The sequence below is a fragment of the Mauremys mutica genome, chromosome 9 (genome assembly GCF_020497125.1).
Source record: "Mauremys mutica isolate MM-2020 ecotype Southern chromosome 9, ASM2049712v1, whole genome shotgun sequence".
In the NCBI taxonomy this organism is placed as follows: domain Eukaryota; kingdom Metazoa; phylum Chordata; order Testudines; family Geoemydidae; genus Mauremys; species Mauremys mutica.
This window is the reverse complement of record NC_059080.1, coordinates 7,669,854-7,694,549: the sequence shown is the minus strand read 5'-3', so window position 1 is coordinate 7,694,549 and position 24,696 is coordinate 7,669,854. Positions and strand designations below refer to the sequence as shown.

At 43.2% G+C, this 24,696-nt stretch overlaps 1 long non-coding RNA gene across 1 annotated transcript in view; it reads right to left on the bottom strand.

Moving 5' to 3' along the window:
* Positions 1 to 16,682, bottom strand: part of LOC123376996 — a 46,855-nt gene extending 30,173 nt beyond the window's left edge. The window contains exon 1 of the long non-coding RNA XR_006582029.1: positions 16,623 to 16,682. This is a non-coding gene — a long non-coding RNA (uncharacterized LOC123376996). The remainder of the gene's footprint in view (positions 1 to 16,622) is intronic.
* Positions 16,683 to 24,696: the final 8,014 nt, after the last annotated feature.

The window sequence follows — 24,696 nt, the reverse complement described above, 5'->3', positions numbered from 1 at the left end:
TGTGGACAGACTGCAGCGCTTTCCCTGCTCAGTTGTACAGCTGCAAGTGTAACTATACCCTGTCTCTCTTACTGATGCAGCATCTTCCATGCAACCCCAGGGCAAAGCACTGGTGCTGGTGCTAGTTAGGCAGCAGAATGGGCCTGACTCTTTAAAACATTTGGGGTCAATTACTGTTTTTATAGGGTGCCAAAATTTCTCTGAAGAACACAGGTGAGAGAGGAGAATTGGTGATTATTAACAATTTAGAACTTTGTCAACCACCACAAAATAAAAAGGCATTTCTCTAGCCTGAGGCTTTCTCCTTGCTGAATTCCAAAGGCTGGCTGCAAACAGTGGAGGTGGTTGAGCTTCTCAAATAAAGGATGCAAGAGCCTCTTATATAGAAAGTGTTAAGCAATTCAGTATAAAGGCTGCTTCCACTTCTCACTATAAAAAATACTGATGCAACATTGATGGTATGACCGTGCCTCAGTAGGTCATAGCTGAGAATGCCACATAAAGGACAAACTGCTAAGAAATAGGGCAGACTCACCTCAGACTGAGGGTTATTCTCTCATTAAATCATACCAAGCCAGTAAAAAAGTAAACTACTGTCTCACCATATTGGTTAGCAAGAAGTCAAATATGCAGTTTCCTTAGGCATTCTAGCCCTGGCCCCATCACCCAGACACTGCGCTCAATGATGAGTGGTTACTGAAAAGCAATTGAATCAAACATACAGTTCTTCTAATCCCAAGAGATCAGCCACTTAGCCAGGTCAATATATAATTCAGCTCTTACTCAGTAATCACACTGCTGAGCATCCTTCAGTAACTAAATCTAAAGGTTTATTAGTCAAAGAAAAGAAGAAGAGAGTTAATCATGGTTAATAGATCATATACCTACAATAATTATATAAAGTCCTTATATAAGGTTTGTAGCATGATGGAATAGATTGCTGGCTTGTAAAGTCTCTCTGGTAACTTCCAAAAGTTTGGAAGGTCCTCAGTCTGGAGTTCAGTATGCTCCTTTTAGTTGTAAATCCACAGCCCAGAGAATCGGGCAGGAAAGAGACAAAATGGAGATATCTCAGGGGTCTTTTATATCCTCTGCCATGTGCCTAGAAATGTACTGTCTCAAATGAAGCTCACAGCCCAGGCTGTGGAAAGCTACTGACTCAAGGTGGAGTCCAGGATCACATGAGCATATCCATGTCCTTACCTGGCTTGCTGACTCACAAGGGGTAGCCATTGGCCCCTTGGAGGCTTAGGCATCCACAGGAAGAGCTATCTGGGTGGAATGAGTTTCTTCTATGGCCCATTGTGAGAGCTAAGTGTCTTTGATGGGCCGTCAATATGTAGCTATCTGGCCTCAATGTAAATTGTATCTGGTGGGTGTTACCCAGGAATACGAACACATGCATAAAATACAAATCCCTGGCCAATATTCATCATTTCAGATATGAAAATGATACTTGCGTATAAACTGGATAATCATACTTAGCAAATCATGACTTTTCCATTGACACGGTACAGGGCATGCTTTGCACAAGATTTGTTGCAATTGTATAACAGCGGCAATATCAATTATATAAATTGTCATATTCCAATTATGCAGGATCACACCCTGATCCAAGGTGGGCCAGTGAAGTACCCCATAACTTTCATCCAGATGATGATTGGTTTATGATAATATTTCAGTTTCACTGATCTACATGTGCTAATGCTTAAGCAGCCACCATGGTCCCTCAGTGCATCTACAGTGTCACTGCATGGTGTGTATAACAGTGAATACTTCCACAGGCACATAAAGAGTTACCCAGTTAATCCGCAATATGTTAGGCAGTGATTTTGCAGCAGCTTGTAAATCATAATGACAAGAGTATGAATGAATATTACACACACGGTCATCAATAGCTCAGTAGCATTTGCATTGCTATCTTTATGGGTGAGCCATCATTTCCAGTTTAAACTTGCTTCCCAGGGACTTATAAATTGAGCCATGACATTGCTCTCCAAGCTGCAGACAAAGAGCCTGATTCTGCCTGCATTTGTCCCAGTTTTACCCATGTGCAAGTCCCCTGACATCAGTGGAGCCACCAATGCAACGGAGAGCAAAATCAGGCTCCAAACCCCAGCATGGCTATGCCTATTTCTCCCATGTCACTGCCCGTGGTAATGTCAGCCCAGTGACTTTAAGACTTGCTCATGCTTCCTGAACTTCCCTTTGCAGCAGTTCGGTTAGAGGAGATTCAGAGAAAACAGGTCAGTTGGGCATTACATTTTTTCCTCCTCTCCCTTGAGCCCTACTTTAACTGAATTGTCCTGTTACCTGTTACTGATTTCTGACTCACAACAGTAATGAATGCTACGCTAAAAAGCACTAGTAGAATAAAACTTCCAGTCCACTCTTCCTCGTTTGACCATGTGCAGAGTATGCAGCTTTAATAGCTACGCACTTTATTATATAAAGATAAACTGCATCATCTGTCTCTAGCTAAGATCTGCATGTAAATTCCTCTGCAGTATGCCCTACCCAGCTAGCTTCCTTCCACCATCATGTCATCTCCCCTAAACAAAAGATAAAAACAAAACTATTAACCAAATAAAGATTGAACCAGTTTCCTGGCCTTGCTGTCCGTTTCTCAAATATTTTCTCTGGTGATGCTCACCTGATCTCTCTTTCTTTCTGTATCCCATATCCCTGTCTGCTCCTGGGTTTGACTCTGAATAACCATTAATCACAGGGTTAACATTTGCTCTGTGAAAACGCCAACCTTTCATTTTCAGCTCTCCGGCTTCTCGGTGACACACGTTTCATTTTCAGTAAGAACAAAGCAGTTTCATTTGGCTAACTCTGACAAATCTGCAAAAGAGAATGTGTATCTTTCCCCCGTATTTTATAAAACCAGCTTAATGACAACATTTTTGCCCTGACACTTCTGCTTGATGTATGAATTTTTTGTATAGCTTTTTTTTTTTAATCCCCTGGAGAAAAGCACCTGTTTGTCCAGTAACCACCACATGTATGTGATCATACTGAAAGTAGACATATAAAATATGTTTGCTTTACATGCAAATGGTCCCATTTCACATTACCAAACTACTATAAACAATCTCTGTACATATCATTCACAAAGCAATGCTAAAAGACGGTTTAAGTTGAAAAGTCAAGCTCTCAGAAGTTAGGAAAACACAGATTTAAGGTTGCCCATGCCACCTTAATTCTGCCCCATGTATAAATATATTCTGATATTGTCTTTTATTCTATGACCTTTTCATGCATTTTCTTGTATCTAGGTATTTTGGATAAGGATAAAACTAAAAACAACATGCTGCTGTAACTATAACAAGCCTTCCGTCTACACAGCAACATCAGGATTTAACCTCTAAAAACCTTCAGTGCTGCACCAGAGACCTCTATATTGGAACTAAAGGACTGACTGCATTAGCTGGCAACAACAGAAGGCTGCAGTTACCTATTATGTAACTATGAACTGAGACTATTTGATCTGGGAGTCATTGTCAAACAGACATGGAGCCTCACAATGCCATGTTTTTAGTCGCTGTGCAGCAATATAACAAAAAAGGGGAAATATTTCAAATGCTCAATAAACAATAATTTTCAGTTACTCCTAATTTTGTGAAATCAAAACCAGTTTTGTTTTCAACCCAAATTTAGCTTAGTAGGCTAGGGCTGAGACTGCTACTGCATGACTTTCAGTTTATCAACTGTGGCCACATTTGACGATCCTCTTCAAAAATTTTAAATGTATACATTTTATTTTTAATTCATAATTCAAATAGTTAAAGTGTCTCATTGTACCAACACCTATGAGAATCTACCATCCTATCAATTAGTTGCAAATACTTCTGCATGGACGGGTGTAGTTTGGGGTTCTGCAGGGGGGGCATTGCCCCCTCAAACAGGGGCCAGGCATGGGGGGGGGCACGCAGGGACACGTGCCACTCCCCCTCATTTCTGCAAGCGCCGAACTGCTGTGCTCAGCCTGTGGGTGGAGGGGGGCTCTGTCTTTCCCACACTGCACCTCCCCACCCCTGCAGGCCATGCAGAGAAAACAACAGGACAGAGCAGCTGCTCCAGGTTGCTACCTAAGCAGCTGGACGCCACCTCCTGGGTCCTAGTGCCCACCTTATTCCTGTACAATAGTGAATGCCCTTGGGGGGGCAAAGCAGTTGAGCTGGGAGGCGAGGGGGGATGGGGAAGAGAAGGGGACACAGGAAGGGGGGGAGCAGGAGCCCAGCATTTGGTATCCTCATGGCAGCAGCAGCAGCCCCAGCAGGCAGCCGCAACAGCACAGAGCAGCACCAGACCAGCCACATCGGACTGCCCCATTAAGACAGCCTGTCCCACCCCTCACCCCCCAGCACCAGCAGCCCAGGTACCACTCCAGGCAGGGGGAGAAAGCCAGTGGGCCAAGGGAACTGGCTTCAGCATGCACATGTGGGCGTACACACAGCCATCCCTAGCGTAGGGCGAATCGGGGCGACCGCTCCGGGCCCCACACTTTGGGGAGCCCCGCAGGCTGGCGTGATTGGCCAGTGCACATGGGTGGTGCGTGAACCGCTGGCTGGGGTGGAAACCCTTCCACCCGAGGGAGAGTGCGCCCTGGGCTTACATGCATGTGCACCCATGCTTTGCCTCTCCCCCCGCCAAAGATAGCAGTCAAACCGCCTATGCCTGCATGGCCATAACGATTCACTGAAATTTATCATTAAATGTGGTAATCTGTGGTTTCTTTATCCCCATTCAATGTCAATATTAAACCCAACTGGTCCCAGAATTTCAGAACTAAAAGGACTTGTTGGTAAGAGTATCCACTGATTCCTCCACCGTCATGATTTAATTAATTCTGGATCATGAACCTCTTGCATAAGAATCATTCAATATCTAAATTTGTATATCAAGATACTGGTATGCAGTGTGGTTGTTCGGCACCTTATTACTAAACGTGCAGACCTAAAAATGCAATGACCTTCCCCATCCTCCCAATATGAAATGAAATACAAATATCAAAATTAACCCATTCTGCAGTGTGAATTATCAGGCAGTTTTTGCCCTGGAGCCACACCTGAGAAGACTGTAATGCTCCATGTGAACGATTTTGGCAGGTTCTGTGCAAGAGTATTTATTGACTCAGGCTTACTGCATGACCCCCCCAAGGAAAACTCTGAAGTTTCAGTAAGGGATAAGGTCAATGGATAATGCAAATAAATTGGGGGAGGGGCATGGGTAGGAGGTATGACAGAGAGATTTTTATTCAAAAGAAAACTTGTAAGTTGTCAACAACTTTTACCTCTTGAAGGTAAAAAAGGAACATTGCAACGAGACAGGGGTTCACCCTATGAACAGAAAAAAAAGATTGTTTCTGTTTAACACAGAGGAGGGAAGAGACCCTCTGCATCCATTCACTGAGGACACATCTCCAGAGTGGGGATGTTCTCAAGATAAATTGGATCCAGGTTCCTGTGACAGACTGAACCTTGGAGAATGGGCGGGGAGGCAATCAGTTTTATTATATAGGCAAGGTAACTATTAATAAGTATAGACCCAGGTTCATGTTTTATGATTTTGCTTTGTGCTGTAATCATTTGTTGCCATCATTCTCTCTTGTTTCTAGTAGAATCTTTCTTAAATAAACCTGCTTTTGCTCTATTATAAGTGCTCATAAATGCAATGTGGTTTACAGGAGTGGTGGTTTATGGTACAACTAGTAAACGTCAGTACACTGCCAATGTCAGGGGCTGGATATTGCAGGGGAATGATTCAAAGGCACTTGGCGACTGGGGTGCAGCTATTATTAACCTGCAGCGTTAGACAGGGCTGGCACACCCCAGAGGAGGCTGGCAGTGTTAGGTAGCTGGTACCCAGCTAAGCACAGACAAGATTCCACCTCATTGAAGGCGGGGGGGGGGAAGAGGATTCACAGCCCTGTGTACCCCAAGAACCATCACAGGAGAGAGACTGAAAGGAGAGAGCCTAATATTTTGTACAAGGACCTGCAAAATCTAAAGGTTTTGCCAAGTTTCTCTATTAGGAGCCAAGGCGTTTTGCAAGTAAAATATATAGAGATTAGCATCCACAAACGCCCTTTTTTTACTATGTACAGATGCTCCTTAGTTATGCAAGTATATCAGCCTGAACACAATGAAACACACTGGAGACTGACTGACTATAATGCGCTCTCCAACAGGCCACACCTGAAGACCATGAACTTTTTAAGGCCTCATTCTGCTCAACTTAAGTTTATGGGAGTTTTGTCATTAACTTCACTGAGTGCAGGATGAAACCCGCTAGTGTGCAGCCCACTTAACTTAATGGTGTCTCTCAGTGGAAACATATCATTTCTGTGAGCTATGATCTGTGCTGGCTCCCAATTCATTTTGCACACAATAAGTTTTATCATAGAGTTGAAAGCTTTATTATACAGTCCACAAGATTTAACATCCAAGAGTCTTGCATGGGATTCCCTGCCTTGCACCATCAAACCCACTAAATAGCAAAGAGTTCCTGTGAAAAACAGGACCCACCTCCCCTTAGCAACCAGATAGAAGGAATTTTTTTATGGACCGGCTTCGGGGCTATACGTGAGCATAGAGCAATGTACAGACTACGCACAGAGACTTTTACAAAACCAAAAAAAAATTGTTTGTTGAAAACCTGGAAACTGAAAAATTACAGGTTTTTGAATGAAAACCTGAAAATTTGCAATTAAATTTTTTTTTGGGGGGGGGGGAGATTTTCTATTTAGTCTAAAAGTCATTTTTCATTTTAAAAAAAGGGTGTTGTAAAATTTACAGACACAACTTTTAAATTATTAAATACATGATGAGAGACCAAAGTTACTAAATGAAGAGAAATGGATCTATCAGTTATATTAATTGAGGGGTCACCAAACCTGTATTTCCAATCAATGCATATTCTAACCTGCTGAGAGCCAGGTCTCTTCAAGTTACAATGGAAAGCCAATATCTCAATACTATCGCTAGTTAAAAACTCTACTGCGCTACAATAAAAAGTGTTGACACAGTGAGCACTGGTACAGTCCAGTTTTGGGGGCCCCACTACAGAAAGGATGCGGACAAACTAAAGAGAGTCCAGGGAGGGTAACAAATATGATTAGGGAGGCTGGGGCACAAGACTTATAAGGAGAGGCTCAGGGAACTGGGGTTATTTAGTCTGCAGAAGAGAAGCGTGAAGGGGGATTTGATAGCAGCCTTCAACTACCTGAAGGGGGGTTCCAAAGAGGATGGAGCTCGGCTGTTCTCAGTGGTGGCAGATGACAGAACAAGGAGCAATGGTCTCAAGTTGCAGTGGGGGAGGTCTAGGTTGGATATTAGGAAAAACTATTTCACTAGGAGGTGGTGAAGCACTGGAATGGGTTACCGAGGGCAGTAGTGGAATCTCCATCCTTAGAGGTTGACAAAGCCCTGGCTGGGATGATTTAGCTGGCGTTTGTCCTGCTTTGAGAAGGGGGTTGAATTAGATGACCTCCTGAGGTCTCTTCCCCAACTCTAATCTTCTATGATTCTATTATAAGAGGGGTAGCCGTGTTAGTCTGGTTCTGTAGAAGCAGCAAAGAATCCTGTGGTACCTTATAGACTAACAGACGTTTTGCAGCATGAGCTTTCGTGGGTGAATACCCACTTCTTCGGATGCATTCTTCTTGCATCCGAAGAAGTGGGTATTCACCCACGAAAGCTCATGCTGCAAAACGTCTGTTAGTCTATGATTCTATGATTCTCTATTATGATTTAAGGAGACAATCTATTTAGCTTATAATAGTGAATCCTTAACATTAAATTAAATGTTGGCTAGAACTCAGGAAGCAGCAGGACTCCATATTTTATAGCCAAAATGTATGCTACTATAATTTAGAATCATAATTCATCATTGTACAAGTTAGCCTGAGTTCACAGTATTGGTACAGGAGCCAGCTTTTTCTCTGTTATTTAAAAAGTGGTGGGCTTTGGTTTTATAAATAATAACACCACTACCCAGCTCTTAAGCAGCCCTTTTCATCTCTAAAACCCAAAGCACTTTAAAGAGGAGGTCAGTATCTTTATCTCCATTGTGCAGATGGGGAAACTGAGGCATGCTGCAGGGAAGTAATTTAGCTAAGGTCCCCCCAGCAAGAATAGAACTAGTGTCTCCCAAGTCTCAGTCCAGTGCACTGTCCACTAGGCCACATGCTCCAAAATCACTTTTTCAACTCCAGTTTGATTTGTTACGGACGTAGGAAAGGAAAACAAACTTCTTTCATCAGTACCAGCAATTCCACATTTACTGCTTCTGAAACTTCCACACAGTGATATTTAAAAGTTACACACTGACTGTTATGCTCAGACATTGACTGTTTTACAATCAATATCTAACTAATCCTCACAAGGCCCTTCTGACGTAAGTAAGGTTACCCTTATTTTACGAATGGTTAAGCTGAGGCTTACTGGTTAACTAATTTGCCCAAAACTAGAACCAGGGTCTGATCTCCCCATTTTCTGCACAAAAATCCAACTGACCTCGGGAGTAGAGTAAATTATATTTTATCTTCATTAAAATTGTTGAATTTTTATTTTCCATTTTCTTTGAAAATTGTCGTCAAAAGCTGACCAGAAGAAAATGACCCCCCCACATAATTTCTGTTTTATTAAAATGCCATTTACTATTTAAAAGCATTTAGCCCCCACAGTTTTGACTAATCAACTCAAGACATCTTGCTGAAGGCCTGGGTATAAGTAAACTGACATAAATAACTTGTCTCATTTGCAGTGGGTATGATTGGGAATGTGAATGGAAGGTTAAGTTGTAAATAAGGATGTAACGAGCATCAGGCTGCAGTCAGTATGTCTGTGCTAGCTAACGGTATGTCTACAGAGAGATAAAAAACTCACAGCTGGCCCAGGTCAGCTGATTCTGGTGTGTGGAAACAAGCTCCAAGGCAGAAAAATTGCTATGTAGATGATCTTCTATCCCTGTGTAGACGTACCCTTTGAGAAGCAGGAACACCCTGGTACTAGGGACAATGGACAAAATATACCTGGAATTTAGAGATCAGGTTATACATGATCAGCACATAGACAGGGATTGGTTCCTGAAAAGTAACCAAACCAATCATGAAGTGTGTAATGAAATGTAAAGTGAGGAATGCATGTTATTAGTGTTGGTAGAAATGTACATAAGGAAAAGGTTTGCTGTATAACTCTGGATGTACGGTATGCTCCATACCTATCCCGTAGGCTTGAGTCCGATCAACTCAGCATAATTTTGCTGTATGCCAAATAAAGGAACCTGACTGAGGAGATTGGAGTCAAACTGAATTCTTGGGAAACTAAGCGGAAGAGGTCTCGAGGGAACCCCAACACTTGCTTCCCATTTCTCAACTGGATCATGCCTCTGTCTTGCATTAGACCACGTGTCTCTGATCTGCATCTGCGTCACTCATCGCAGAGGTGGAGGTAAAAAGCCAAAGGTAAAGGTTGCTTGCGTTTTAATTTTGCTTACATGATTCCCAAATGGGGAGAAATAATTTGTACACAGTCCCCCAGACTGAAAAGCACAATCCTCAACATGAAAGGCTTTGGGGAACTGGGGGAAGGCTGCAGTGTAAGAAGAAAGGAGGAAGAGGGGACCCACAAATAGTATTGCCAGTAAGTCTACTGGGAGCCCCAGTCACATGCACTTGCATCCGAAGAAGTGGGTATTCACCCACAAAAGCTCATGCTGCAAAACGTCTGTTAGTCTATAAGGTGCCACAGGATTCTTTGCTGCTTCCCCAGTCACATAAGAGGATCACATAATACTGAGCACTGTACAAACACACGAGAAAAAGACAGTCTAATTTTATTGCAAGTGTTGCAAATATTCACTGTTTTTCAAAGCCCCAGCTCCTGGAGCCAAAAGCAGATGGCAAACGAGTTCAGCATTTATTATTTTTTTAAATCTCATTATTTTTTAATGCTTGGGCTTGGCAATACGGCAATGATCTTGCACCAGTTGGATTCAGTTTATGAAGGGTCGTAGTGGATGGTCCATCGTTGACCATTTTAAAATCAAGATCGGGTGTTTTTCTAAAAGATCAGTTCTGGGCATTACTTTGGGGAAGTTTCATGGCTTGTGTTCTACAGGAGGTCAGGCTAGATGGCCTTGGAATCTTTGACTCTTGAAAAGCAGAGCAAGACTTGAAACCTGTCCCAAATCGAGACAATCCAGTTGAGACAGTTGATAGGCTTCCAGCTGAGGAAATTCTCCCCTCTCAGGACCCAGTCAGGGTTTCCACATCAATGAAGGATACTTGTCAGGAGATTTAACACATTTCTTAATAATGAGGGCAAACACTTGGTTAGAATAAACAAACTTCACTTGGCATTATCTACAACTATAACAAACCCTGTACCACCATAGTATACCAAGACTAAGAATGAGCTTTGATCTTATTTACTATGGGTTTAACAAGGTCTTTGTGTAATTCAGAGCCAATTTTGCAGTCAATTGATCAAATTCAGCTTTGGTGTAAACATGTACAGCACCTATTAACTTCAGCCCACTGATAATAGTGCTGAATTTGTCCCTCTGTCTTTTGTTGTATTACTTCTAGAATATCATATTGGGGAAAAGCTGAGTCAGCGAAGGCACACAACAGTCTCTAAAATGCTGTTAAATAACAGACCCCACAATACAGAATGTTGCAGGGCTTTTTTTCTATAAAAATATTGTTTTGTTGCTGAATAATTACTTGGACATAAATCTGCTCATGTATAGTTCACTTTCAGTCTCACATTTGAGTCTAGTCCACATGCTGGATTCACTAAGGATCCTAATCAGCCTCACACACATTTTCCTTCACATCCATCGACCTGCAAAGTTACTATGAAGAAACATAGGGCCACATTTTTAAAACAGGCCAAAATATTTTTTTGCCTAAAATTTTGCATGCACCTTTTGGGGCACATACATTTTGTGTCTCTAAAAATGAAGCTTTGCATGCTCAAACCAGTTTTGTGCACAAGACATCAGGTAGTTTGATTAAGTACTCAACTGGCATATGCAAATACTATTTGTACTTGAAAATCGGAGTTCAGGGCTGTGAAAACATACAGCAAAAACTTCACAACAAAAAATGTGCACTTACCAATTTTTGACACACAAATGTATAGGCTGGGCAGAAGCCTTTTGAGTGTAGCAACCCTACATTAGCTGTTTCACTGCAGTTCTCTTTAGAGCGGGAAGAAATGAACAATTCTTGTTTCTGGGTTAATCAGGTGTGAAACCTGACATTTTCACAAAATATTTTCAATAACTTGTCGTACTCAATCCTGAACAAATATTTGGCATTTGCATTGTTTAGGTGACTGCATGGAAAAAGTGTAGATTTGCCCATTTCAACACTGTAGGAGGGAAAAATAACCCGTCAGAAGGGCAACCTACTTTTCTATTTAAAAGACGCTTATTTATTTATTTATTTGTAATGTTCCGTTTTCCATTCTTTGGGGAATGAAACAGAGAGACTGCTGTAATAGCAGTCAGTGTTATTTCTCTGGATGATGCGGACTAGACGGTGAGAAATGGAATCTACAGGAATCTATGAGAAGGGAAATGGCTGGTATGAAAATTCTGTACACAACCCCCCAAACCCACCACTTCCTCCCTTTCCTACTAACACAGTAACCAGAGGAAACATCCAGGGTGCTATAGACTGAACCAGTGACCAGTGTAAATATAGGGCACAGACTCAGAGTAAATATATAGGACTGAGTCCATAGCTAGATAGAGGGTATGTCTACACTGCAATTAAAAGCCCATGGCCAGCCCGTACCAGCTGACTCAGGCTCACGGGGGTCTACAATGGCCTCAACATAATTTATAGCAACCTCCAAGCTATTCCAGCTGCAGCCAGATGCTGTGCCAGCCGAGGATCAGGCATAGCACTGTGTGCCTCTTCCACCCTCCCTCCCCCGCCGGCCCTCTATGCAGAGCGGGAGAAGGGTGAAGTCATTTGCACTGACTTCACCCCACCCAGTATACCAACAGATACTAGTAAACTAATTGCCTCAGTAATATCAAGACACATGTGAGAGCATGTGAAACATCTTTCTCTACATTTGTGTCCCTTTCTTTAGTAGTTAATCATTAAGAGTTAGCTCTTAATATGTAAAATTCCATGGTGCACTATAGAGTCCTGAAATATGAATTTGCATACTAATTAACTAAGGAAAGTTTTACAGTTTGAATTATGAGAGACACACAGGGCTAATCTCTAAAGGGGGGAAAAAATCCCGATTCTACTTCAGATTTTCTAAAAAATGTGAACCAGTTACCAATTGTAAAGTGTTCCTGGCTGTCAGATAAAATCAGGTAGACTGTAAGTAATTTAAGCGTGTCTGAGTTTAAATCATATTCCAAGGAGCAACCTGCATGAAAAAGAGCCCATAATACTAACTAAATGGAGTAAGGGAATAGCTGTGTCTGAAAAGCTCACTAGTCATTCCAGGGGAGATTTTGAAAAGTGTCTAATCTCCCCCTGGTCTGAGAGAAGGAAATGACATTGAAACTACAACAGGAAAGTTCGCCCCTTTACTTTCCATGTTCTTGTGTCCCCCACATCTTATCCCACTGGAAGATCATTAGTTCATGTTTGGACAGTGATGTGAATGCTGTGAACGGTATATGTATTAAGCATTCTGAATCTGAATCCTTCCTTCACTATCGGACATTGTTTAGGCTACAGACAAAGTTCTGCCATCCCTTTCTCTCCTGGGCTGCCCTTTGCAAGTCCTCCATATTGTCGAGGCCCATATGTTTTCTCTCTGAGTAGTGTTCAACTTTTCGGTCAGCTCCTTTGGCATGTTCCTCCAGCTGCCCAATGGCAGACCTAACATGGCAGGTGCTCTGGCTTCATTCTTAACACATGTGCTAGGGAATGGTGTTCCTAGTCTGTGTTTGCCAGAAGCTGGGAATGAGCGACAGGGGCTGGATCACTTGATGATTCCCTGTTCTGTTCATTCTCCCTGGGGCACCTGGCACTGGCCACTGTCGGAAGACAGGATACTGGGCTAGATGGACCTTTGGTCTGACCCAGTACAGCCATTCTTATGTTATGTCCCAGATATTTCCATCATCTTTTCTGGATAACTTTGGAGAAAAGGAGTTGTCGAACTCTGACAAATGGTGGTATTTTATAAATTCATTTAGTTTAATACCTAGCATTTTTCTAAGCCATTTATTTTCACAGGCATGTAGACTTCTGTCTGTATCTTGGGTGAATAATATTATTATTATTCCTTGACATGATGCTCAGATCCCTGTGCAGAAAGGCAGCACAATGCCTATGCTTCATTTGAGCCCCAATTTGATGGATTGTACAGTCAGTAGGCCTTGTACATGTTCTGCACAGGGGTGAATTTTACCCAGAATAACGTTCTCTTGTGTCCCTTTTATCCTTCCCCATTCCTCTCCCTGTTAATATTTAAAAATATTAAAATGTGATTTTCACCATTTGGAATGAGAGAGCTGTCTGCTCTAATAACATTTCATTGTTGCAGCTTCTCTATCATTTAAACCTTCCAAATGCTTTGAATCAGTTGGAATCATTCTGTCTGTAATATTAATAACATGAGCAGTGCAGAGATGAGCTACTTATTAGTCAGGCATATTCCTCTAACTCTTTCCTAGTGGCCTTCATGCCAAGGAAGCGGCATAGCCACACACACAGAGTACATAATTACATGCTGGAATGGATTCTGTGCACCTTCTACGCCACTAGAAATCTCCATTAGAGCTGAGTGGGGAAGAGGGGACAGCTGCTGGTATGGGGTAGCTATGCAGGGCTGCCTATGGTACCTTTGTGTCCTGTAAAGAGGATCTCTGCACTGGTCCTTCATGGACCAGTGCCGAAAGTAGTGATGTTGAGGCTACGGAAGGAATGACTGGATACACATTTATACAAATGCTATAACCCCCGCGCTCTATCCAAATGTCATGGAGCCATGGAATGTCTGTGCAGCAGACCAAGAGTCACGCTGGAGAGGTGAATTTCATCTCCCCAGCTCCCTGCACCGTTGCTTACAAATGCCCCGGATTACTCACATGCTATGAAGATTAAACAAACTGCACCCAGTAATAATAATAGGCATCAGTGTATTACTGGGCACTGCAGTGTTGGCACCCAGAAGTATCAAGTCCTAAGATGCACAGCTGGGCCCTGAGAAGCTGAAAACCGGAGGCTACTTTTGAAAATACAGGCCAAGTGGATTTTGCTAGCTCACAAAGGAAGTCTACTCACATAGGTCGTTCCTGTGCTTTAATTGTTATTCCAAACATCCATCATGATCCACAAAGGAGCAAGTGAAAATGCTGTGAGAACACAGGACACAAGGTCCAATCTCTCAAGCATATGCATCACTTCAAGCATGCAAGTGGTCCCGCAGAAGTCAATGAACACAATGTCTCCCAATGGGAACTGAGCTCATCGGGACTAGTCACATGTCTAAGTCCTTACGGTAGCAGAGTATTCCATAAAATGGCTATTGCATTTGGGTGAAAGTATGTGAACATACAGGGCAGAATAATCTTCTCATCCACTAAAACTCCAGAATATAATCATTAAAACTCATGGAAAATAGTGGCTTAAATGTTTCCGTGTCCCAGTTTCCACATCCATAAAATGGGGATGATAATGGATAATGACCTCAAAGGGGACATGTAGGGCTCAGTTCATTAATGTTTATAAAATGGATTCAGATCCTGGGATGGAAGACAAAGTGCAAAATATTAAGATGTTTTTGATACTTACCTTTATTTCCACTGTGGGTTTTTCATCCTGTTTTGTGCAGTCATCAGTAATTTCCCTAACACTTGTATCCTGTTTTGTTTTATTTCCACCTACCTGAACACTACACCCTCAGGTGTTCCAATTATGTGTGAAAGATGAGTATTTTCCATGTGTCTCACTGTAGGTGTTTTCCATTTGCCATTTGCACTTTGTAAATGGATTGTGTCAACTTTGCTTAACTTCAAAAGCCATTTTGCAGAGCTGTCTTAGCACAGCTTTCTGTTTTCTTAATATACAATTTTACTGTTTTTAAACGTACAGTTCCTAAGTCTATATAGTCTGAACTGAGCTATGCAATACAGCCGCAGGATGTTATAAAAGAAACAAGGTAAAACAAGAAAGAACAGGTTAATTTAGAACCTCAAATAGTCAAAATCATGCTTTTGTGGAGTGAAAACACAAGAGATAAGGAAAAGGACGAAGGAATTGTAGTGGGGCGGATTGCCCCACTCCCTGTGAGAGGGGGCTGCGGCAGGCCAGGGCGCCTGCGCAGACAGTGAGCCAATCAGAGAGGGGCTTATTGTGAGCCAATCAGGGCCAGGCTCAGGCATATAAAAGGGCTGCCCAGAGCAGGAGCAGTCAGTCTGTCCCAGGCCTTCGACAGGGGAAGGTCAGTCTCCAAGGGAGGAGACTAGCACCGCGGACAGCGCAGTGCTGGCCAGGCTCAGGGAGGCTAGGGAGCTTGAACCGGTAGCCTGCCAGGCTGCAGGCCCTGAAGGGAAGGGCCTAGCGGGTGCAAGGGGCCATAGGGGAAGCGGCCCAGGGAAACAGACAGCCGAAGGGGAGAGAAGGAGAGCAAGGCTGACGACAGAGGGTCCCTGGGCCAGGACCCAGAGTAGAGGGCGGGCCTGGGTCCCCCCGCCTTCACTCCTTGCAGTGCACCCAGCCATTGTCCATAGGGAGCGGCCATCTTGCTATGCCAGATCCCTGACAAAAGGGATTGGACTCAAAGGGTGGTTGGACATAGTGACTGAGGTGTGGGACTGCTGAGCACTGACCCCCAGAAGGGGGTGCAGATGGACTAAAGGGCACTGCCGGAGGGCAGTGGCCTCGAAGAGGACGCCGCCGAGCACGCAGCAACGCGGGTCCAGAGACAACAACGGAGGACAGAACGACGGATGGGACACCACCAGGAGGAGGCGCTCCACTGGAAAGAGCTAATTCCACCAGCAGGAGGCGCCACAGGGGTGAGTCCCAACCCGTTTCAGAATAAAAGGAGGAAGTGCATGAAAACACCAAAAAGAAGAGGAAGATAAATTAACAATGAGAAGAACTAGTCCAAAAATGTTAATTATTTTTCATAGGGAAATTGTGGGGAGAAAAATAATGTGATTTTCAGTAAAAGAGGTGGTTTTCAAAATCTGAAAATTGTTACTGAAACCTTTCTTTTTTTTTTTAGTGTTTTCAGTTTCCAGTTTGTAAAAGTTTGACCAAAATATACAAAAATCCTTTTTATCTGAAAAGCTAGTTTTGGAAAGAAATGTTTACAAGAAAACATTTTTACCAGCTCTAATAACAACGATTATGTTGAACTTACGAATTTTCATCTGAGCATCTCAAAGTGCTTAAAATGTGTGTCAAGAATAGCCAACAAATGCTCACCAATTTGCCTTGTAAGTATATAAATCAGTATGAAATTGTATCTCAGAGGACATCTGCTGTCCACTCCACCCCCTTTATATTGATGGGACTCTAATTTCCAGTTTCTTAAAGCAAAGCATCCACACACACACCTTTAGAGCCAAATATACTAATAGATATGAACAAAGAGCTTGAGGCCATATATACTGACTGTTAGCTGTCCTTACGCCTGGAAAAAAGCCAGTGAGGCTACCAGCATGACTCATGACTACTTGCATGAGTAAGGTGTTGTGTATTTGGTTGTCATGGTTTTTGTTGCCATGGCAACTGAGTTAGATTATTATGGGTTAGCTCAGCCAGCTTCAGCCGGCTGAGTGAGCTCTCTGTCTCTGTAAATAAAATGGTGGTTTTGTTAGCTGTCAGCTCTCTGTCCTCAACTGATTTCTTCCTAAACCGGCTCCCCCCCAAGGATATAACAAGTGGCGACGAGGGTGAGATTCCGGTGCTGCTCCAGTAACAGAAGGAAGTAGAAGTCAAGGTAAAGAACAAACAAACAAAAAAGCTGCTTGTTTGCACTGACTGTGAAAGTGAAACTAAAATCATGGCTACTCTGACCAGGCCACTGGAACCTTTTGATGAGAATATGGAGCAGTGGCATGTGTATATTGAGTGTTTTGAGCTTTTTTTTATTGCAAATGACATTACAGAAGCGAAGAAGGTGCCAATATTCTTAAGTATTATAGGGGCTAAAACCTACTCCCTGCTACGCAGCTTACTACATCCTGTTAAGCCTAAGACTAAATCTTACAGTGACATTGTGGAAATCCTGGGGTCCCATTTCTCCCCAAAACCACTGGTAATTGCTGAAAGATATAGGTTCCACAAAAGAGACCAAAAGGAAGATGAAACAGTTGTACAATTTGTAGCCATTTTAAAAAAGCTAGCAGAACACTGTGAATTTAAAGAAATGTTAAATGATGCCCTGCGTGACAGGTTAGTGTGTGGCCTCTACAGTGAAGCTATACGGAAGCGCCTACTGATAGAGGCTCAGCTTACCTTACAGAAGGCTGTTGATATTGCTGTCTCCATGGAACTGGCTACAAGGGAGGCGCAATACATCGGTGCATCCCCTAGGGTGCAAAAAGTGTCACAAGAACTGACCCACAAAACTGTGCAGAGTCAAGAATGTTACCGCTGTGGTAAGCCGGGTCACCAGGCATCGGAATGCTGGTGTAAGGACCTGGTGTGTCGACACTGTGGCAAAAAGGGACACATTGAGTGTGCCTGTAAACAAAAGAAAAGGAGGCCTGTGGTCTGGCCGACAAAAAGAGGAACCCTGCATACCCTAGAGCAGACCCAGGATGATCAAGGTGACACCTCATCGCAAGAGGAAGTGCTACTGCATGTTTTGTCTTTGGCAATGGGCTCACATGAATACTGGGTAACCCCATTATTGGATGGCAAACCTATACGCATGGAACTGGACACCGGTGCAGCCGTCTCGCTGGTCTCAGAGACTGTGTATAAAGAAAAGCTACAGCATCTTCCGCTTAAGGCAACAAAAACTGTTCTGAAGACGTATACGGGAGAAGCTGTGCCCATGTTGGGCACTATTGATGTTAAGGTGGAGCTCAATGGACAGGCTGCTAAATTGCCACTGTTTGTGGTGAGAGGTAACTACCCAGCCCTAATGGGTAGGTCTTGGCTTGGGAAGATTCAACTGAACTGGGCAGAAGTGCACCGGATGACTAAAGAAGAAACCAGTCTAACCCCTATACTAAGGAAACATGCTGCTGTTTTTGGAGATGATTTGGGAAGTATGAAGGGAATCACTGTGACATTGAACATTAAACCTGACAGTCCACCAAAATATCTGAAAGCCCGAATTGTGCCATATGCCATCAGGCCAAAAGTTGAAGCAGAGCTGGAGCGCCTGGTCACCAATGGAGTCCTAATACCAGTTACCCATAGCTCATGGGCCACGCCTATCGTTTCAATCGTGAAGAAAGATGGCTCTCTCCGGATTTGCGGTGATTTTAAAGTCACTGTCAACCCAGTGTTGTGTGCAGAGCAATACCCGCTTCCCCGCATCGATGACCTCTTCGCAGGCCTGGCTGGGGGACAAAAGTTCAGTAAGATTGATCTGAGTCAAGCATATTTACAGATGCACGTAGATGAAAAGTCCCAAGAGCTGTTGACTATTGCGACTCATAAGGGGCTTTATCGATACTGTCGCCTACCCTTCGGAATAACATCTGCTCCCGCCCTGTTCCAGAGGGCTATGGACCAGATCTTGTGTGGCTTGTCAGGAGTTCAGTGCTATCTGGATGATATCCTGGTCACTGGAAGAAATGAAGAGGATCACTTAAAGAATTTAGAGGCTACCCTACAAAGACTGGAAGAGTATGGCCTACGAGTTCGCAAAGACAAGTGTGAATTCTTCAAGCCCTCTGTTGAATATTTGGGACACATCATTGATTCTGCAGGTCTTCATAAGGCCCCTGCAAAAGTTAAAGCTATTGTGGAGGCTCCCCCACCTCGAAATGTAAGCCAGCTGCGCTCGTTTCTAGGACTCCTGAACTATTATGGAAAGTTAATCTCACAGTTAGCCACACTGCTAAAACCACTTCATGAGCTCCTTGGGCAGAAAAAGGCCTGGAAGTGGACTGAAGCCTGTGATGTTGCATTTAACAAAGCTAAGGATGCATTGCTAAATTCTGAAGTTCTAACGCACTTTGATCCATCCTTACCACTGCAATTGGCCTGCGACGCCTCCCCTTATGGAGTGGGAGCAGTCGTGTCACATATTATGCCATCAGGAGAAGAGAGACCTATTGCTTTTGCTTCACGCACTCTAAGCAAAGCAGAAACTAACTACGCCCAAATCGAACGTGAGGCATTAGGAATTGTTTTTGGAATTCGGAAGTTTCATCAGTACCTGTTTGGGCGAAAGTTTACTTTTCTCACAGACCATCGACCTCTGACATCAAGTTTTAGACCCTACACAGGCATTCCCCCATTAGCTGCTAGTCGTATGCAACGTTGGGCATTGTTACTTTCAGCACACACATATGAAATCAAATATCGGAAATCCACTCTGCACGGCAATGCAGATGGCCTCTCAAGATTGCCTTTGCCAGTCAAACACCAAGATAGTGCCCAAAAGGAAATCTTCTACTTTGAACAGGTAGAGAATACACCCATCACTGCTACTCAGATAAAGAAGGCAACTCGCGTTGACCCAGTATTGTCCCAAGTTATGGACCTGGTGATGCATGGAAAATCTCGACAAACCTCTCCGGTCTCATCCAACCTTGTTCCCTACATGTCCAAGCGGACGGAGTTATCGGTCCAATCTGGTTGTTTGTTGTTGGGGAGACGTGTCATTATTCCACCACCACTGAGATCACAGATGTTAGAACAGCTACATTCCGGTCACTGTGGAATAGTGCGCATGAAGGAAATTGCACGAAGCTATTTTTGGTGGCCTGGATTGGACAGCGCTATTGAAGAGAAGGCAAAAGCTTGTATGTCATGTCAGGGTGTGAGGAATGCACCCCAGTGGGCACCCCTACACCCATGGGACTGGCCTGAAAACCCGTGGCAACGTATTCACGTTGACTTTGCTGGCCCCCTTGAAGGAAGCATGTTCTTGGTGGCAATAGATGCCCATTCTAAATGGCCAGAAGTCTCTATAATGCAGTCCACTTCTGCAGAGAGTACTATCCAAAAACTACTAGTTGTTTTGGTCTGCCAGAACAACTTGTGAGCGACAACGGACCGCAGTTCGTTTCTCAGGAGTTTCAAAATTTTATGAAGGCAAATGGGATACACCACATCACGTCAGCACCATATCATCCGTCCACCAATGGATTAGCTGAAAGATTTGTGCAGACAATGAAAAACGCTTTGAAATCAGCAAGGGGACAACACTCCATTCAAAAGCGTCTGGATACCTTTTTACTTTCCTACAGAAACACACCTCATGCTACGACCCACGCATCTCCGGCCTTTCTAATGATGGGACGACAGCTGCGCACTTGCTTTGATCTGCTGAAACCTTCTGAACCCCGACAAACTGTGCAACATCAGCAGCAATATCAAGTCATCAGACGGGCACCCAGAGCAAAAGACCGAACCTTTAGCCCGGGACAGCCAGTTTTGGCTCGGAATTATACTTCCAGAGCTAAATGGGTCCCGGCCACAGTCATCACTCAAACAGGACCTGTTTCCTACACAGTCCGGACTGCAGAGAATCTTACCTGGCGGCGACATGTAGATCAGCTGTTGCCAGGTCATGCCAGTCCTCAGGACCCATCTGCAGTTGAGGGGTCTGACTTCACCACTTCTGGTGAGGCACCGAATCACGAGTCACCTGTTCCTGACTGTTCTCCTCCATTACTGCCGGCGGCTGAGATACCCCTTTGCCCAGCACGAGCTGATACCACCTCCTCACCCGTTCGTGCTGCAGACCCTGAGCCCCTAGTGCTTTCGGGTGCAATAACACCAGAAGTTCGCCGTAATCCGCCTAGAGACAGAAGGCCTCCTCATCGGCTGGATCTTTAGCTAGGGCGAACCCACGGTTATGGGGCAAAATAATCCCCAGGGTTTAGCCGGGAATGGAGGCAGTCTACCCTCCTTCTCTAGTCTAGTGTGTGTTTTATTTAGGGGATGTTCTTATTAGGGGGGGAGGAATATGTTGTGTATTTGGTTGTCATGGTTTTTGTTGCCATGGCAACTGAGTTAGATTATTATGGGTTAGCTCAGCCAGCTTCAGCCGGCTGAGTGAGCTCTCTGTCTCTGTAAATAAAATGGTGGTTTTGTTAGCTGTCAGCTCTCTCGCCTCAACTGATTTCTTTCTAATCCGGCTCCCCCCCAAGGATATAACATAAGGGTTCTCAGGTTCAGGTTTAATGTCTTTTCCTTTTATGCCTTCAAGCAATCCATCTTATCATGCACTAAATATTCCAGTGAAACTGGGAAGATTAAACCCAAAATCTCAACTATTTTTTTCAAAATTTTTCAATAATCTTCTCCCAAAATATTGCAATTTTGTACAGCTTCAAAACATGAATGTATAGGGCCAGTTCTGCTCCCACTGAATTAAATGATTTCTTAACTTTGGTGATACAGAATTTTTCTCATGATCACCGCTTACACTTGGGCATCTCCAGCAAGATCCAGAGGATCACACAATAATCTGAATTCAGTAAACTGTATGGCTTTTATCACTTTTAATTATAAAAAAAACTAACACTTGTTGCATACACCAAATTTTCACAATGCCATGCAAACATGAGCCACAGACCCAAGAGGTAAGCAAATATTACTGTTTCTCGTTGTACCAATGGGGCCAGAGCGTCACAAAGAGGTTAACCAAGTCTCAACCATTCAGCAAATCAATAGCAGAAGCTGAGAAAGAAATTATGAGCTCCTGGCCTCAAGCCATGCGCTTAACATACTAGCCCAAATTTACAATTTTACTCTCTGGATTTAGTGGGGATTGGATGGCTCTTTGGCAGTCGTTATTTTGGGCGCTGTAATTAGGATTAAGATCAACACCCATATTGATCATTTCTTTCAGCTTTCACTTTCTCCTGCTGTTTTTAATTTAGTGTCATGCCAGTGAAACAATTGGGAGTTGTAGATGATGGGATGATACAGAATCTGGATGTCACAGATTCCTTGGTGGGTTTGAATGCCTGCTCTTACATGGTCTAATCCACAGTCCATTGCCCAGTGGTTTATCACTGTGATTTGCAAGGATGGATTTTATGTGGCTGATCACAAGGTGTTATCCCAGCTCATATTCCCTTGACTAGTAGTGGGATTGTGCGTAAACACTGATGCTCTTCCATTAAGAACAAACACATCCTCAGAACTGGCCTCCGGCAAGCTGGAATGTCTGGAGTGAGTGAGGACCATCTCCAATTTAATTTCAATTAAATTTTCGCTCACTGGCTGTTAGATTAAGTGTCTGAACACATTCTCTTTTTCATTACCCCTACTCAAACGGCTCATTAGTTTCAGATTTACAGGCTTTCCATTCTTTGCATTGCTTCTGAATTTATTTCTGTTTTACAACATGGGCACAACTATTTTCTTTGGGGGCTTTGTGGTAATCCAGATTCCTGCATATACAGAAATGTAACTGTATTGTTTTCTCCCTCATGAAGACATGTCTATTTTTCTGATCTCCACATTAACATTTTCTTGAATAATAATCCCATCAGCATTACAGAATTAATTTACTTTCAGTAAAATCTAGGTTGACAGAATACCAGGAGAGACAAGAAGTTGGGTGAGGTAATATCTTGTATTGGAACAGCTTCTTATGGTGAGGAACAAGCTTTTAGGCTTACATAGAGCTCTTAAAGCTTTTCTCTGTCACTAACAATAGTTGGTCCAACACAAGATATTACCTCACCCACCTGGTCTCTCTAATATCCTGGAACTGATATGGCTATAACAACACTGCATACAGCAATGGAGAATACCAGCAATCATGCAAATTCAGCTCCATTATAGCTCAAGTACTGAGAAGCTCATTTCTATTTGGTCTGCCACTAAATTCTTATGTATCTTAAGGGCTTCCTTGCTCTTATATATAGTGCTTTTTACTAAGTGCATGCTCTGTGTTTATTTTTATTGTTACTCTCTATATACTGTAGACTTCCCTTTATTCAGCTCATTACCACAGTACTTATCAAGCGAGGCTCCTGACATCTGAATGTGGGCAGGCAGAACCTGTCACAGGTGCAGTCAGAGGCAATTTACAGCAGCAGGTAACTACTGTAATGTATCTCATGCAAAATGTGATGTTGCCCCAGGGCATGCAGGAGGGTGGATAGCTTAGAATAAGTCATGTGCATACGCTAGGCATGACAGAGAGAAGAAGAGAGAGCCAAGGGAAAAGTGGTCACAGGATGCAACATTATCCTGCATGTTCTCACCTCTAAGACACACTGAGAAAAGGTATGAATAAGTCTAACCCCATCTGTTGCAGCTTTACACATGGTATTCTCTGTCCTCTCTGTAGCAAAATCTCCATGACAGCAGACAGATGCCAGGGTGGTCAGAATGACCATTTGACAGTATTAAACATCAAGGCTGGGAAATAGATATGCCAGTCAAAGACTGGGTACTCCCAACACGTGATCCGAGGGATGTGGGACAACGGACATCTTGTGGTGAGGACAGGTTGTGCTGAAACACTTCATACAGCCATCAGTAGATGATTGATGGACCCAGAGAGGTTCACATGTTTACCAGCTCACAGCACTGGTGAGCTGGCAACAAAATAAATAGATTGACACCCAGACCAAAGCATACCACCCTGCAAGTCAAACCACAGGGAGGTGCTGAAAAACAAGACATGAGAGCATGACAGGAATTAAAGCAAACAATAATAGTGTGATAACCGACTGGTAGAATTTAGTCCTGCAATAAAGCAGCACATTGTGTGCAAGAGATATTTCCACGGGACAAATGCTTTAATCCAAATTGAATGACAAATTGAATTTTGTTTCTAAACAGACAGAAAAAAATACCCCAAAACACTCCCATGGAGAGGAAAGAGTGAGTACCTGCAATAGGAAAAAAACTCAGCTGGCCAGCAATGTCTCATTGTGCACATTTAAAAAAAATAAATAAGGCAGGCTGAGGTTGGGCGAGAGGGAGAGAGAGAGATGCCAGAACATTACCATTTTAATATTCTTCCTGTGTTCCCATAACTAAAAGAAATGGCCTTGGTGTTTTTTTCTGTTTTTCTTTTAAGGAATGGCATTTGGCAAGCAGCTAGTCCATGGTACGTTCTTCTTACTTTTGTTCTTCTCAAAGTAATAAATAAATCAAGTGGATGAGAGAGTTAACCTTGACAATTGGCTAACATGCATCTGCAGTTGCTGCTATGCCTAAAGATTCTTTATTCTATGCAGCTTTCGATAAAATACACATTTCTCCCCAAACACATTATATAACCAGATCCCGGCTCCTGGGTCTGTGCTCCCAGACCATGAGATGTGAATGTCTAACTATGAAACTACCTCACCAATAGCCTGCCTCCTTAGAAGCTCTTGCTGACATTTCTGCTCAGTTCCTTTTTCCTAGGCACAGATGATTTCATTTCTGAGTCTAACTGCTGCAGTAGTTGCTTAATGTTGGACTTTTTTAGTGGATTTCATCTTTATTCCAAGGTTTCTCTCTGTGTTTTGTAACTCTACCACAAGGCTCAGCTGAAAAAGGTTTTCTAAGTGTGTAGGTCACATCTAGATATCATCTCAGGG